The sequence below is a fragment of the Pantherophis guttatus genome, chromosome 7 (genome assembly GCF_059756535.1).
Source record: "Pantherophis guttatus breed Tessera chromosome 7, ASM5975653v1, whole genome shotgun sequence".
NCBI lineage: Eukaryota > Metazoa > Chordata > Lepidosauria > Squamata > Colubridae > Pantherophis > Pantherophis guttatus.
The window spans coordinates 47377842-47390178 of record NC_142069.1 but is presented as its reverse complement, the minus strand read 5'-3'; the positions used below and the strand labels follow the sequence as shown (position 1 = coordinate 47390178).

Sequence of the window (12337 nt, the reverse complement as noted above, 5' to 3'; positions counted from 1 at the left end):
TATTCAGTCTAAGTATTTCTCCCATCTCTACCCTCTTCCACTGCCTAGCTTCCAAAATGACTGCCCAAACCCCTATCTCCCTTTCAAAAGTATCTTCCTGTATCTCCAATTCTCTTTTCAACTCTCTTAAAATGTTTTTCCCCTGGTTTAATTCATCAGTCACTGTTATTTTTATTATTATCTCCTCCTTGTCGTCATCTTTTTTCCCGCTAGTTCTTTGGTTCTATCTTCTCCTCCATTCCTTCTGTTAGGTCCTCCTTTTTCAGAGCGTCTTGATCTTTATTCATATAATATTTTCCATTTTTTCCATAATCTCCTTAAATCCTTTCTCCATGGTGTCCTTTGTGCTTTGGAAAATCAACTCCATCTCCTCCAAAGTTCCATTCATTTCTTCCTTATGAAGCATCTTATTTTATTTTTAAAAATCCCACTTTTGTCCACTAGTCTAAGAACCATTTATTCAGACCTAAAGCTGCCCTTCAAGTACACTAATCACAGTTCTTTGTATCCCATAGGTAATCAGTCAGTTCTGTTTAAATAATCCCAGAAGTTTATCAAAAGCCTCTTTACATCCCCTTTACAGGTTCAGTCTTTTAGCATAACATTCAGAGGTCACTTTAATTAAATAACTTCCTTGTTCTCATACTTGAATCTCCAGTAGTTGTGGGGTAGTTAGATATAACCTAGTAAATATTTTCACAATCCTTCATATAAGTATTCCCGGACTTGTATGTTTTCCTTTCGTCAGCAGGTGGTGCTCTCAACTTAAATTTCAGTGTTGCCACTAGTCAATCTAGTGTCAGTTTTTTAAAATAATATTTTAATTGTATTTTTCTCAATGTGCTTAATTGCCTCTTTAACAAATAATTCTTGGCAAATAGTTTTAAATTAGACCTTTGGCTTAGGTTTTAAGTGAAAAGGAATTCTCTCCTCCAGTTCCAGTAACTGTTCACCTACTTCGTTCCAGCAGCAGTCTTAGTTGTCCCAGCTTTGTGGCAGCCATCTTTAGGCTGCCTCTTCTCGCCGTGGCTGAGAGGGAAAGAAAACCCCGGGTCAGTCAGGAGAGATGCGACTCTCCATGACCTCACAGGGCACCCCTCTTTGCTTTACCGCCCCTACAGGGCGGCTTTGGCTCCTTTCAGAGCCCACCAACGGGGAGAACTTGGCACAGGAGTGTGGAGACCCGCTCGTGTCCGATCTCGCCACAACATCAATCAGAAACCCTCTGTTGTCAATGTTGTTATGCTGCAGTCTGATTCTATAGTTCTAGAAATTATTTTTTTTCTTAATCTATACTCAGTACCCCATAATGATGAAGTGAAAACAGAATTTTAGAAATGTCTGTAAATTAATTTAAAAAAAAATGAAATATCACATTGGCATAAGTATTCAGACCTTTCACTCAATACTTCGTTGAAGCACCTTTGGCAGCAATTACAGCCTCAAGTCTTTTTGGGTATGACGTGACAAACTTTGCACACCTGGTTTGGGGGATTTTCTGCCATTCTTCCTTATAAATCTCTCAAGCTCAGTCAGGTTGGATGGCAACCATCAGTGGATAGCCATTTTCAGGTCCCTCCAGAGATGTTCAATAGGGTTCAAGTCAGGGCTCTGGCTGGGCCACTCTAGGACACTCACATAATTGTCCCTAAGCCACTCCTGTGTTGTCTTGGCTGTGTGCTTAGGATCGTTGTCATGTTGGAAGGTGAATTTTTGGTCTAGTTCTGAAGTCCTGAGCACTGTAGAACAAGTTTCATTGAGGATATCCCTGTACTTTGCTCCATTCAGCTTTCCCTGAATCCTGACCAGTCCTCCCAGTCCCTGCTGCTGAAAAGTACCCCCGCAGCAGGATGCTGCCACCACCATGCTTCACTGTTGGGATGTTATTAGACAGGTGATGAGTGGTGCCTGGTTTCCTCCAGACATAACTTTTAGAATTAAGGCCAAACGGTTCAATCTTGGTTGCATCAAACAAGATAACCTTGTTTCTCACAGTCTGAGTGTCCTTTTTTGCAAACTCCAACCAGTTCAGATGTTTTGCACTGAGAAATAGCTTCTGCCTAGCAACTCTGCCATACAGTCCAGATTGATGGAAGGCTGAGGTGATTGATGGTTGTCCTTCTGGAACTCTGTCCAATCTCCACACAGGATCTCTGGAGCTCAGTCAGAGTGACCATTGGGTTCTTGGTCACCTCTCTTACTAAGGCCAATTGCTCAGATTGATGAGACAAACAGCTATTGGAAGAGTCCTGGTTGTGCCAAGCTTCTTCCATTTGAGAATTATGGAGGCCACTGTGCTCTTAGGAACCTTCAGTGCAGCAGAAATTTTATTGTAGCCTTCCCTCCATCTGTACTTTGCAATAATCCTGTCTCTGAGCTCTGCAGGCAGTTCCTTTGACCTCATGGCTTCTGCTCTGCTACAATATGCATTGTCAGCTGTGAGGCCTTCTATTGAGAGGTGTGTGCCTTTCCAAATCATATCCAATCAATTTAATTTACCACAGGTGGATTAAAATCAAGGTGTAGGGACATGTCATAACTATCGAGAAATGAGAGGCACCTGAGCTAAATTTCAAGTGTTGTTGCAAAGGATCTCAATACTTATGCCAATGTGATATTTCAGTTTTTTTCTTTTTAATAAATTTACAGACATTTTTGAAATTCTGTTTTCACTTTGTCATTATAGGGTACTGAGTGTAGATTAATGAGAAAAAATGAATTTCAACAACTGTAGAATCAGGCTAAAGCATGACAAAAGTAAAGGGGTTCTGAATATTTTCTGGATGCATTGTATATGTATGTAATACATACATACATACATACATACATACATACATACATACATACATACATACATTGATTGATTGATTGATTGAATTTATATACCACCCTACTCCCGAAGGACTCAGGGCGGTGAACAGCCAAAAGATAAAATACATATAATACAAATGTTAAAAAATCATTAAAATACAATTAAATAATTTGGCCCAGAAAACAAAATTTAAAAACCCCAATTATAAGACAGATTTAAAATTTAAAAACAATTTAAAAAAGAGATTAGGCCAGGCCGGCCTGCTGGAATAGGAATGTTTTAAGGGCATGGCGGAAAGCACGCAGATCAGTGATCCTCCGTATCTCCAGGGGGAGCTCGTCCCAGATGGCAGGTGCTCCCACAGAGAAGGCTCTCCCCCTGGGGGCTGCCAGTCAACACTGTTTAACCGACGGCACCCTAAGAAGCCCCTCTCTATGGGAGCGTACTGGTCGGTGAGAGGCTACTGGTGGCAGAAGGCAGTCTCGTAAGTATCCCGGTCCTAGGCCATGGAGCGCTCTAAAGGTGGTAACCAAAACCTTGAAGCGCACCCGGAAGACCACTGGGAGCCAGTGCAGCTCGCGCAGGAGGGGGGTTCACATGGGAGCACCACGTCGCTCCCATAACCACCCGCGTGGCTGCATTCTGGACCAGCTGGAACCTCTGGGTGCTCCTCAAGGGGAGCCCCATGTAGAGAGCATTGCAGTAGTCCAGGCGGGAAGTGACGAAGGCATGAGTAACCGTATTTAATGAGTCCTGATCCAGAAAGGGACACAACTGGCGAATCAGGCGAACCTGATGAAATGCCCTCCCGGCCACAGCCATCAGATGCCCTTCTAAAGACAGCTGTGAGTCCAGGAGGGCACCCAAGTTGCAGACCCTCTCTGTGGGGGTCAACGACTCACCCCCAATAGTCAGTGATAAATGTTGAACAGAAGGGGCGAGAGGACCGACCCTTGTGGCACCCCACATACAAGGGGCCTCAGTGTCGACCTCTGCCCCCCTGCCAACACAGACTGCGACCGGTCAGAGAGAAAGGAGGAGAACCACCGCAACACGGTGCCCCCCACCCCTAACTCTTCCAGCCAGTGCAGCATGATACCATGGTCGATGGTATCAAAAGCCGCTGAGAGGTCTAATAGGACCAAGACAGAGGAACAATCCCTGCCCCGAGCCCTCCAGAGATCATCAACCAATGCGACCAATGCCGTTTCCGTGCTGTACCCAGGCCTGAAGCTCGACTGGAACGGATCCAGATAAGCCGATTCATCCAGGTATTGAGGGAGCTGTCGTGCTACCACACTCTCAACAACCTTCAAAACAAAGCAAAGGTTGGAGACTGGACGGTAATTAGCCAACACTACCGGGTCCAGGGAAGGCTTCTTGAGGAGAGGTCTCACCACTGCTTCTTTCAAGGCGGCGGGAAAGACACCCTCACTCAAAGAAGCATTTATAATCCCCTGGAGCCAGCCTCGTGTAACCTCCCGAGAGGCCAGCACCAGCCAGGAGGGACACGGGTCCAATAAACATGTGGTAGCATCAGTCTACTCAGTATCCTGTCCACGTCTTCGGGAGTCACAGAATCAAACTCTTCCCAGATAATATTCTCAAGACCTGCCTCCATCCTCCCCCCTGGATCTACCCCATTGGAGTCCAGGTGTTCCCGCATCTGAGCAATTTTATCATACAAATACTGTACAAAATCCTTGGCTCTGCCCTCCAAGGGGTGCTCCCGCGCTTCCTGAAGGAGCAGGGAGCGGGTCACCCTAAACAGGGCGGCTGGGTGATTATCTGATGACGCAGTAAGAGCGGAAAAATAGTTACATTTTGTCGTTTTTATCACCACTAGGTAAGTCTTAATATGAGACCTTACCAGTGTTCGGTCAGGTTCAAACCGGCTGGCCCTCCAACTGTTCTCCAGGCGTCTTTTCTGGTGCTTCATCTCCCTCAGCTTCTCAGTAAACCAAGGAGCCAAGCCGAGTCAGAGACCACAAAGGCACGACCCGATCCAAAGCTCCAGCGGCCGCCCTATCCCAGGCGGCCACCAGGTCTTCAGTCGAGCCGTGAGCCAGAGCCTCAGGAAATGGCCCAAGCTCCGTCTGGAACCGATCCGGGTCCATCAGGCGCCTGGGGCGGAACCACCTCATCGGTTCCACCTCCCTGCGGCGGGGTGTGGCAGTTCGAAGGTCAAAGCGAAGGAGGGAATGATCCGACCACGACAAGGGTACAGTCACTATATCCCCAATATCGAGATCATTCAACCACTGTCCAGAGACAAAAACCAAGTCCAGAGTGTTTCCCCCCATGTGAGTAGGGCCATGCACTAACTGGGTCAGGTCCATAGCCGTCATGGAAGCCATGAACTCCCGTGCTGCCTCAGACGCTTCACCGATGGATGGCAAGTTAAAATCCCCCATGACCATAAGCCTTGGGGTATCAACCGCCACCCTGGCTATAACGTTGAGCAGTTCAGGCAGGGCCACTGTCACATGGCAGGGAGCCAGATACGTGATCAGCAAGCCCACCTGTACCCCATCACCCCATTTCACCAGGAGGGACTCACATCCGGCAATCTGAGGAACAGTAGCCTCCCTCAGACCAAGACCTTCTTTTATAACAACTGCCACCCTCCCGCCCCTACCCTACCCTGTGACCTCGGTTGATGAAATGCACGGAAACCAGGAGGGCACATTTCAACGAGGGGGACCCCCCCTCTTGGCCCAACCAGGTCTCCATAATACCTGCCAGATCCGCTCCCCCCTCCTGAACAACATCACAAATGAGGGGGGCTTTATTTACTATGGATCTGATTAATATATATATTAATCACAGTCCATTTTGAATACATAGTGGAAAAAAGTCTTGAGAGTTAGCAAGATTGATACTATGTGGTACAAAGCTATTACAGAATCTAGTTGTTCTGCTTCAGATACCATGAAACCGCCTCTTCCTCTAGTTAATAGTATTTTAAAAAACAGTAAGACAAGGGGGGAAAATGAGGATTTTAACAGCCATAGCATACTTTTTCTGACACTTTATCTCTTATAATGTGTAAAGGAGTTGCAAAGGTCAGACTACTTTTTAGGCATTTTTGCATCAGGCAATCCCGCAAAATACTGAATTTGAATTTTTCATATTTGCCTTTAGAGAACAGAAGAAACAAAGTCAAATTTACCTAAGCATATAATTCTACAAACAAATCAAATGCCTTAGAGCATATTTAAAACAGTGAGAGCTTATTGGTCTTTGTGGATTAGTCAAGTTAGATCTAACACAAGTAACAATTCATTAGTGTAATAAACATTAACATTAAAATAACCTTAAAATTAGCAAAGATGGAAAGGAAGGGAGCAAGATGCACACAGGGAGAAGGGATCTTACTTCAGTCCATTAATTACCTCCAGTTTGATTAGGGCTCCAGGCCAATTGACAGAATCATGATTTCAAGCTCTTTTGGGAGGCCAAAAGGGTGGGTGCAGATATGCTTGGGAAGAACAATGTTCCAGAGGATGGGAACCATGATAGAAAAGGCTCTTCTCCTGGACCCTGGCAGCAGAATATCTTGGCTGACGGGGTCCATAGCATGCCCCTTCTGCTGGCATGGGTGGACATGAGCCAATACCTCCCTATTGGCTTGAGATGGTTCCTCAGGTAACATGGAGCCATTAGTTATGAAATGTATTCATATATCAAGCAGCACAATTAAGTTTAATGAAGTAAAAGTGAAGATTCTCTTGAATCAATTTCAACTGATGATTCTGTGGGTTTATCAATGCAATGTTTTGATTTTGCTGGTTGGCTTGGAGCCACAATGGGGGTGCTCTACACTGGAAGTGGTTGACAGGTAAGAAAAAAAATCTCATCCCAGTGCTGTCTTTCCCCTTAGTTTAGTTTTTATTCTTAACTTTAATTGCTTTTATATTTACTTTTTTAAGCTTTTAAGTTTGCCTAGAATTGCCTTATTGATTAGATGGATGGCATATAAATATAATCTATATATATAAAAGCGAAAACCACTCACACCGCGATCATGAAATCTCCAGAATCGTAAAGCCTACAAACTTGAAATTTGGCACGTATGTTCCTCTTGGTTTCTAGGTGCTTGCTAAGAAAGGATTTTTCAAAATGACCATCAGATCATTAGTATTTCTTATATTATTATTAACACGCTCTGATGCTAATTAGTTAGACATTCTACTCCCCCTCCCAACCTGAAAATAACTCTGGAGGGTACGGGATAAGATAGGGGAGGCTTCTGTGGGGCAAGACTGAGGGAGAGAAGGGGATGGGATAGGGGAGGCTTCTGTGTGGCAAGGCTGAGGGAGAGAAGGGGATGGGATAGGGGAGGCTTCTGTGGGGCAAGACTGAGGGAGAGAAGGGGATGGGATAGGGGAGGCTTCTGTGGGGCAAGGCTGAGGGAGAGAAGGGGATGGGATAGGAGACTTTTCTGTGGGGCAAGCCTGAGGGAGAGAAGGGGAGAGGAGAGTCTGATCATAACTACTAATTAATTTTCAAGCTGTAAGTGTCAATTTATCAAGCCCGATCACATAGTTTCATAGCGGAGCATGGGTATTCAGCTAGTAAATAAATAAATGTTTTTGGCAATAGTATGGAAGCGGGTTCTTCCATAATGTTTTTCAATTTCCCAATCTAGCCATAACCCTTTCTGTTAATATCTCATCAGAGTACTAACCGGCCGAACCTACCTTTCCAAACCCAGCTAATTTTGCCCAGATATTGCCACCTGCTGAGACATTAAGGTCAGATCTACCTAAAAAGAACTATTTAAAAATACACTTGTTCCAAGGAGCTTACTTTTATTAAAGCCATAGATTAAATTCAAATGAAATGTGATATTTATGTGTTGTGCAGTAGGTGGCAGTTGGATATAACTAAACTCTGGGGAAGGTTTATAATAAAAGGGTTTTTATTGTTATATCTTCCATTACATGAAAACCCTATAGAACCATTTAATGCACTGTTTTGGTCACTAATCAATGGTAAGCAAAATAGTTCAAACAACGAAGTGTAAACATATCAGAGTTATGTTATTGGCAGAGTGAGAAATACTTTTGAAATATTTCAATATTTCAGATGTTTATAATGTACACTCAATGCAACATGCAATAGAAGAGGAGGGAACTGTGTTGGATATGTTCACTACCTTGAGTTATTTGTAAAAATAATAAGGGGATATAAATAAATAAATAAAAATATTCAATTGAACCTGAGCTAGGTAGGATTGACTGTAGCAATTGTTTTGTAACGACTGGCACTTTGATTACAGTAGCAATGGTGGATCACAGGGAAACCTGGAGGACCAATTTTCGGGATAGATCTTGTATAGTTGCTAAGAGACAACATCAATTTGATGGCCCATAATCAAAAAGAAAAATGCTGTATTCATAGTAACAAAATAACATATTCGACTGTTGACATGATGTCCTTTGAAGAAACAACAGAAATATAACCTAGCCATTGATTATGTTTCTGTTGCTATTGTTGTATTTCTACTTTCTTAATCAGAAACACTAAGCTAGGCCCCAGGAAGTAACTGTATAGTATTGAAATAAATGTAAAAGTTGCCATTATTCTGTGCAAACTCCTATGCAACAGATGGAATCAGTCTGATTCCATACTAAAGTAATTTGGCAGAACTGAATTACCAACATTTAGCATGGGAACTTGTAGCTTGAGTTATAGTGATTCTGAGAATAACATGGAAATGTTTGTCTCAAATAAATTCAATCAACATTCTCTGATGTCCATTTTTGCAACAATTTGTTGTTTAGGGACAATAATTTGATTCATAAAAATGTTTGCATACTATACTTAACCAGGTGCCTTTTGACCATGATTTTTGAAATAATACATAATTAGCTTACCCCAGAGTGGCAGCTGTATTTTTGTAGCAGATGTGGAAAATTTTCAGCTCTTATAGATTTTTCTCAATTTCCAGAGATGCCTTAAAACATTTGGGGTTTATAAATCTCACGCAAGTAGCTAGTCTTTAAACCACAATATTTTTGATTGATTTTGCTACATGGATCACATGAGAATATACCCATTACTTTATTCTGTTTCTCTTTGTCTTGGATATTAATGTAATTCTATTCTCACCACCCACTTTCTTTCCCTATGGCTATTGTTGCTCTCACAGGAATTTCCTGCATTCATCTGCTAAAGTGGCTGTGATCCGTGAAAACGTATGTGATAATCAAATTGGCTAGTCTTTAAGGTACTACAACTCTTTATTTTTACCATTGTCCATTCTGCCAGAGGAAGGTAGTTAAAGCTCAGAAATGTGTGAGGTCTCAAATAGAGGCAGAGTGCTATTATACTCTTTTATTACGGTCCCTGTTTTTCATGTGCAAAAGTGCCACTTTCAGATGACCTCACAGGAATTGTGGGAAATTATCTAGCAGAGGAATGAGTCTTACTCCAGCTAACCAAAGAACAGCATGGGAAAGAATAAGGAGCAGTTTATTTTACAGATATATTCCACTGAGTAAAAACAAGTTATGCTGCTTGACTGCTCTTTAGAACTACATAGAGTTGGCTACTTGCTAAAACAATATGGGTCACAGGTGAAAATATGTAGTCTATGCAATCTAATTTCCATGACAAAAACACCACACAATAAGAGTTCTTTCCTGTAAGAGTGCAAAGACTGGAATAATAAGGTCATGACAGGTCAAAATTGAGATGGCTTGGAAGAAAGAGAAGCTAATGCAGGTCCCAACCATAGATATAGTTATGAGAGAAATTTTAAGGCTGCACTGCAAAATCTACTCATGGAGAAGTGATTATTACTGGATTTATCTTCTGAAGCTAACTATATTTTGTTAAAAGATTCCAACAATATAACTTGACTCTGGCCATGTTCACAATTTTTTAAATCAAGTGAATAAAAACAAACAAAACCAGAAAATTTATTCTAAAACAGCAACGTATTTGCTATTGCACAGAACAGCCTTTCCTGTGGTTGCCTCTACCTAGTGTAGAACACCCATTCCCCAGTGATCTGGCAGCCCCCCACCATTTTAGTCTTCTAGAAGGCCATCAAGACTTAGTTGGCTCTTTACCCAGGCACCAAGGTAGAGTGGTGAGAAATTGGATAGTTGTTGAGGTATTCTAAGGCTGATTGAGGCACTGGGTTTTTAGGTTGGTTTTTTTTTTTGTTCTTTAGTGTCAGTGTTATTACCATATTTTTATTCTTCCTTTTTATAGGAGGTGAATATACTTCATGCCCTGCCTCCTATTTTCTCCAAAACAACCACCTTGTGAGATGGATTGGGCTGAGCAAGTTACCAGCCCAAAGTTATCTTGTCTTTCCTGACTAAAAGAGGCTTAGAACTCAAGTCTTTCACCACACTAAACTAGCTATTTTAATTTTATGGTTTTGTAGTTTGACTGCTGTTGTGAGCTACTCATATGCTCTGCAATTGCAGACATAGAAATCTCTTAAATAAATGACATATAGTATTGTTTAACCCGGCAGTATTTAACAATTCCTGATAATATTAAATCTGTGGGAACACTTTATGTATAAAAATGAAGATTATATAATAAAAAACATGTCTTTGACATTATCCATCAATAATTTGGTAAACCTCATGAACAAGCTAAACACAGTGCTAAACAAGGTTCTTTACTAGTCATTTGCTTTAGGACTGACAGCAAGAGAATAGCATGTGGTAATTGAAACAACTAAGATAATGTGTTTAATTGAACACTTTTAAAACTTCTGCTTAGCGGGATGTTATTTACCCCCAGGAAAAAGTCTTGATGGGATTACAGACAAAATGCCTCTGTTCATTTGGAAACAAATCCTTTTGGTAGCAAATGAAGAAGCCAACACTCTCGCCAGGCTATCATTCCTTGATTACAAAACCCCGGTCCACCAAAGGGGTTAATTTCCCTCCTCCGCTCCGCTTTTCACGCCCTGATTACCAAGCCCTCCGTAGCAACAGCCAAAGGCGCGCCTTCCCCACTCCCGCCGGCAAGACGAAGAACCCGCGATTAGGGAGACCGGCCGACCACTCCCACTCTTCCCCTTTTTTGGCCCGGAAGGAGTTGCCTGCTTGGCCTCGGAAGTTGTCTTGGGCAAGGTCCGGCCCAGAGCGAGGCCTGGCTGCTACTCTTGGGACTGGGATTCCGGCTAATCCAGGCAGGTGTGGACCCCGGTCGGTTGTCTCTTAGCCACCTGTAAACCAGTCGGCCTCATGAAGAAGGTGAGGGCGGAATCTCTCTCGGTGGCCGTTTTTGCTGCTGCTTTCCCGGTTCCCCGCCACGTCCGGGCGCTTTACTGGTTTCGCTGGGTCTAAGGTTGTTTTGTCGGTTTGACTCTGAAAGAGGAAGGGGGAGAAATTGGCTGCAGGAAAGCCGTTCCCTTCTTCCGTGCGTGGGAGGAAGGCTCGGGGCGCGGGGAAGGAGGCGCCTCTTGCCTGCCTGCTTGCCACCGGTGAAGGGGAGTCCTGACGAAGGCTGCGGTCCGAGGCGGGTGGATGGCTGTTGGTACTGGTGGCCTGACAAGGCTCGAAGGGGAGTGGGCGACAGCGGAGACGGCAGGCGAGAGAGTCGGTATTGGGCGTTTGTGTGGTTTTTACGAAGGTCTCTAAGCGCTCTTGACGGGTGTCGGCGAGAACTGATGTCAGTAAAGTTCCGCTTCGTCGCGGTTTGAGATGCGCTGACTTGGCGTGCCTTAGCTTTTTCCTAGTTGGTACCTTCCAGATGCGTTTGACGCTATGCCGTCCGTCATCTCCAGATCTCAGTTCGGAGTGGCTCCAATGGGAACGATCTTCAAAGACCTTTGCGTGGTAGCAGTTTGGCTTCGACGGTCGCACTGAGCTCACCAAACGAGTCATTCCAGGGCCTCATTCTCAGGAATGTTGATGTTGAGCCTTCTGTGGAAGCGGGAGGGATCATTGAGGAGCAGTTTGATGTCCGGTTTTGCAACACTTGCTAGCCTTGCCCAAACGAATCACATTATGGCATAGTAGGGTCTGTGAGCAGAAACTGTGCTTTTCCCACCCTTATTAATAAGAAACAAAGTGCGGTTCTGGTAAACTGGGGCTGATAAATAGATTCTGGAGTTGGCTCCTTGTCTGTGTGCTTGTTCTTGAGTTACTCTGTTTTCAGGTTTTGAAGAGCAAGCATATCCAGATTTTAAAACAATCAAAATAACTTTAAGTTTGATGACTGCCTTTGGGGAAAAAAGATGGCAGACCTTACCTATCAAATCCATAGAACCTTGTAACTAGAAATGGTGGAACAGAATGTAGATTGCCATGTAGTACAGTGTTTCTTGTTTAAGAGAGTATTTGCTATCACTGGCAAAACGTGACAATTTTCTGGGGAAATCCATAGGCATTCTGAGTCTAGCAATTTTTTTTTTACATCAGACACTCTCAAGGGATGCTTTTTAAAATTATTTAAATGGGTACAGCTTTTTTTAAAAAAATATAAGCAATTTTATTTGTATAGTATAGAACTTTAAGCTTGTTTCTAGATCTCCTAGATTCCTTA

The 12337-nt window shown here is 43.2% G+C and overlaps 1 protein-coding gene across 1 annotated transcript in view; it reads left to right on the top strand.

Moving 5' to 3' along the window:
* The first annotated feature begins 10881 nt into the window (after positions 1-10881).
* The window catches only part of FRS2 (fibroblast growth factor receptor substrate 2), a 45661-nt gene continuing 44205 nt past the window's right edge, over positions 10882-12337 (top strand). The window contains exon 1 of the mRNA XM_034403676.3: positions 10882-11043. The gene's annotated coding sequence lies outside the window, so the exon portion shown is untranslated. The remainder of the gene's footprint in view (positions 11044-12337) is intronic.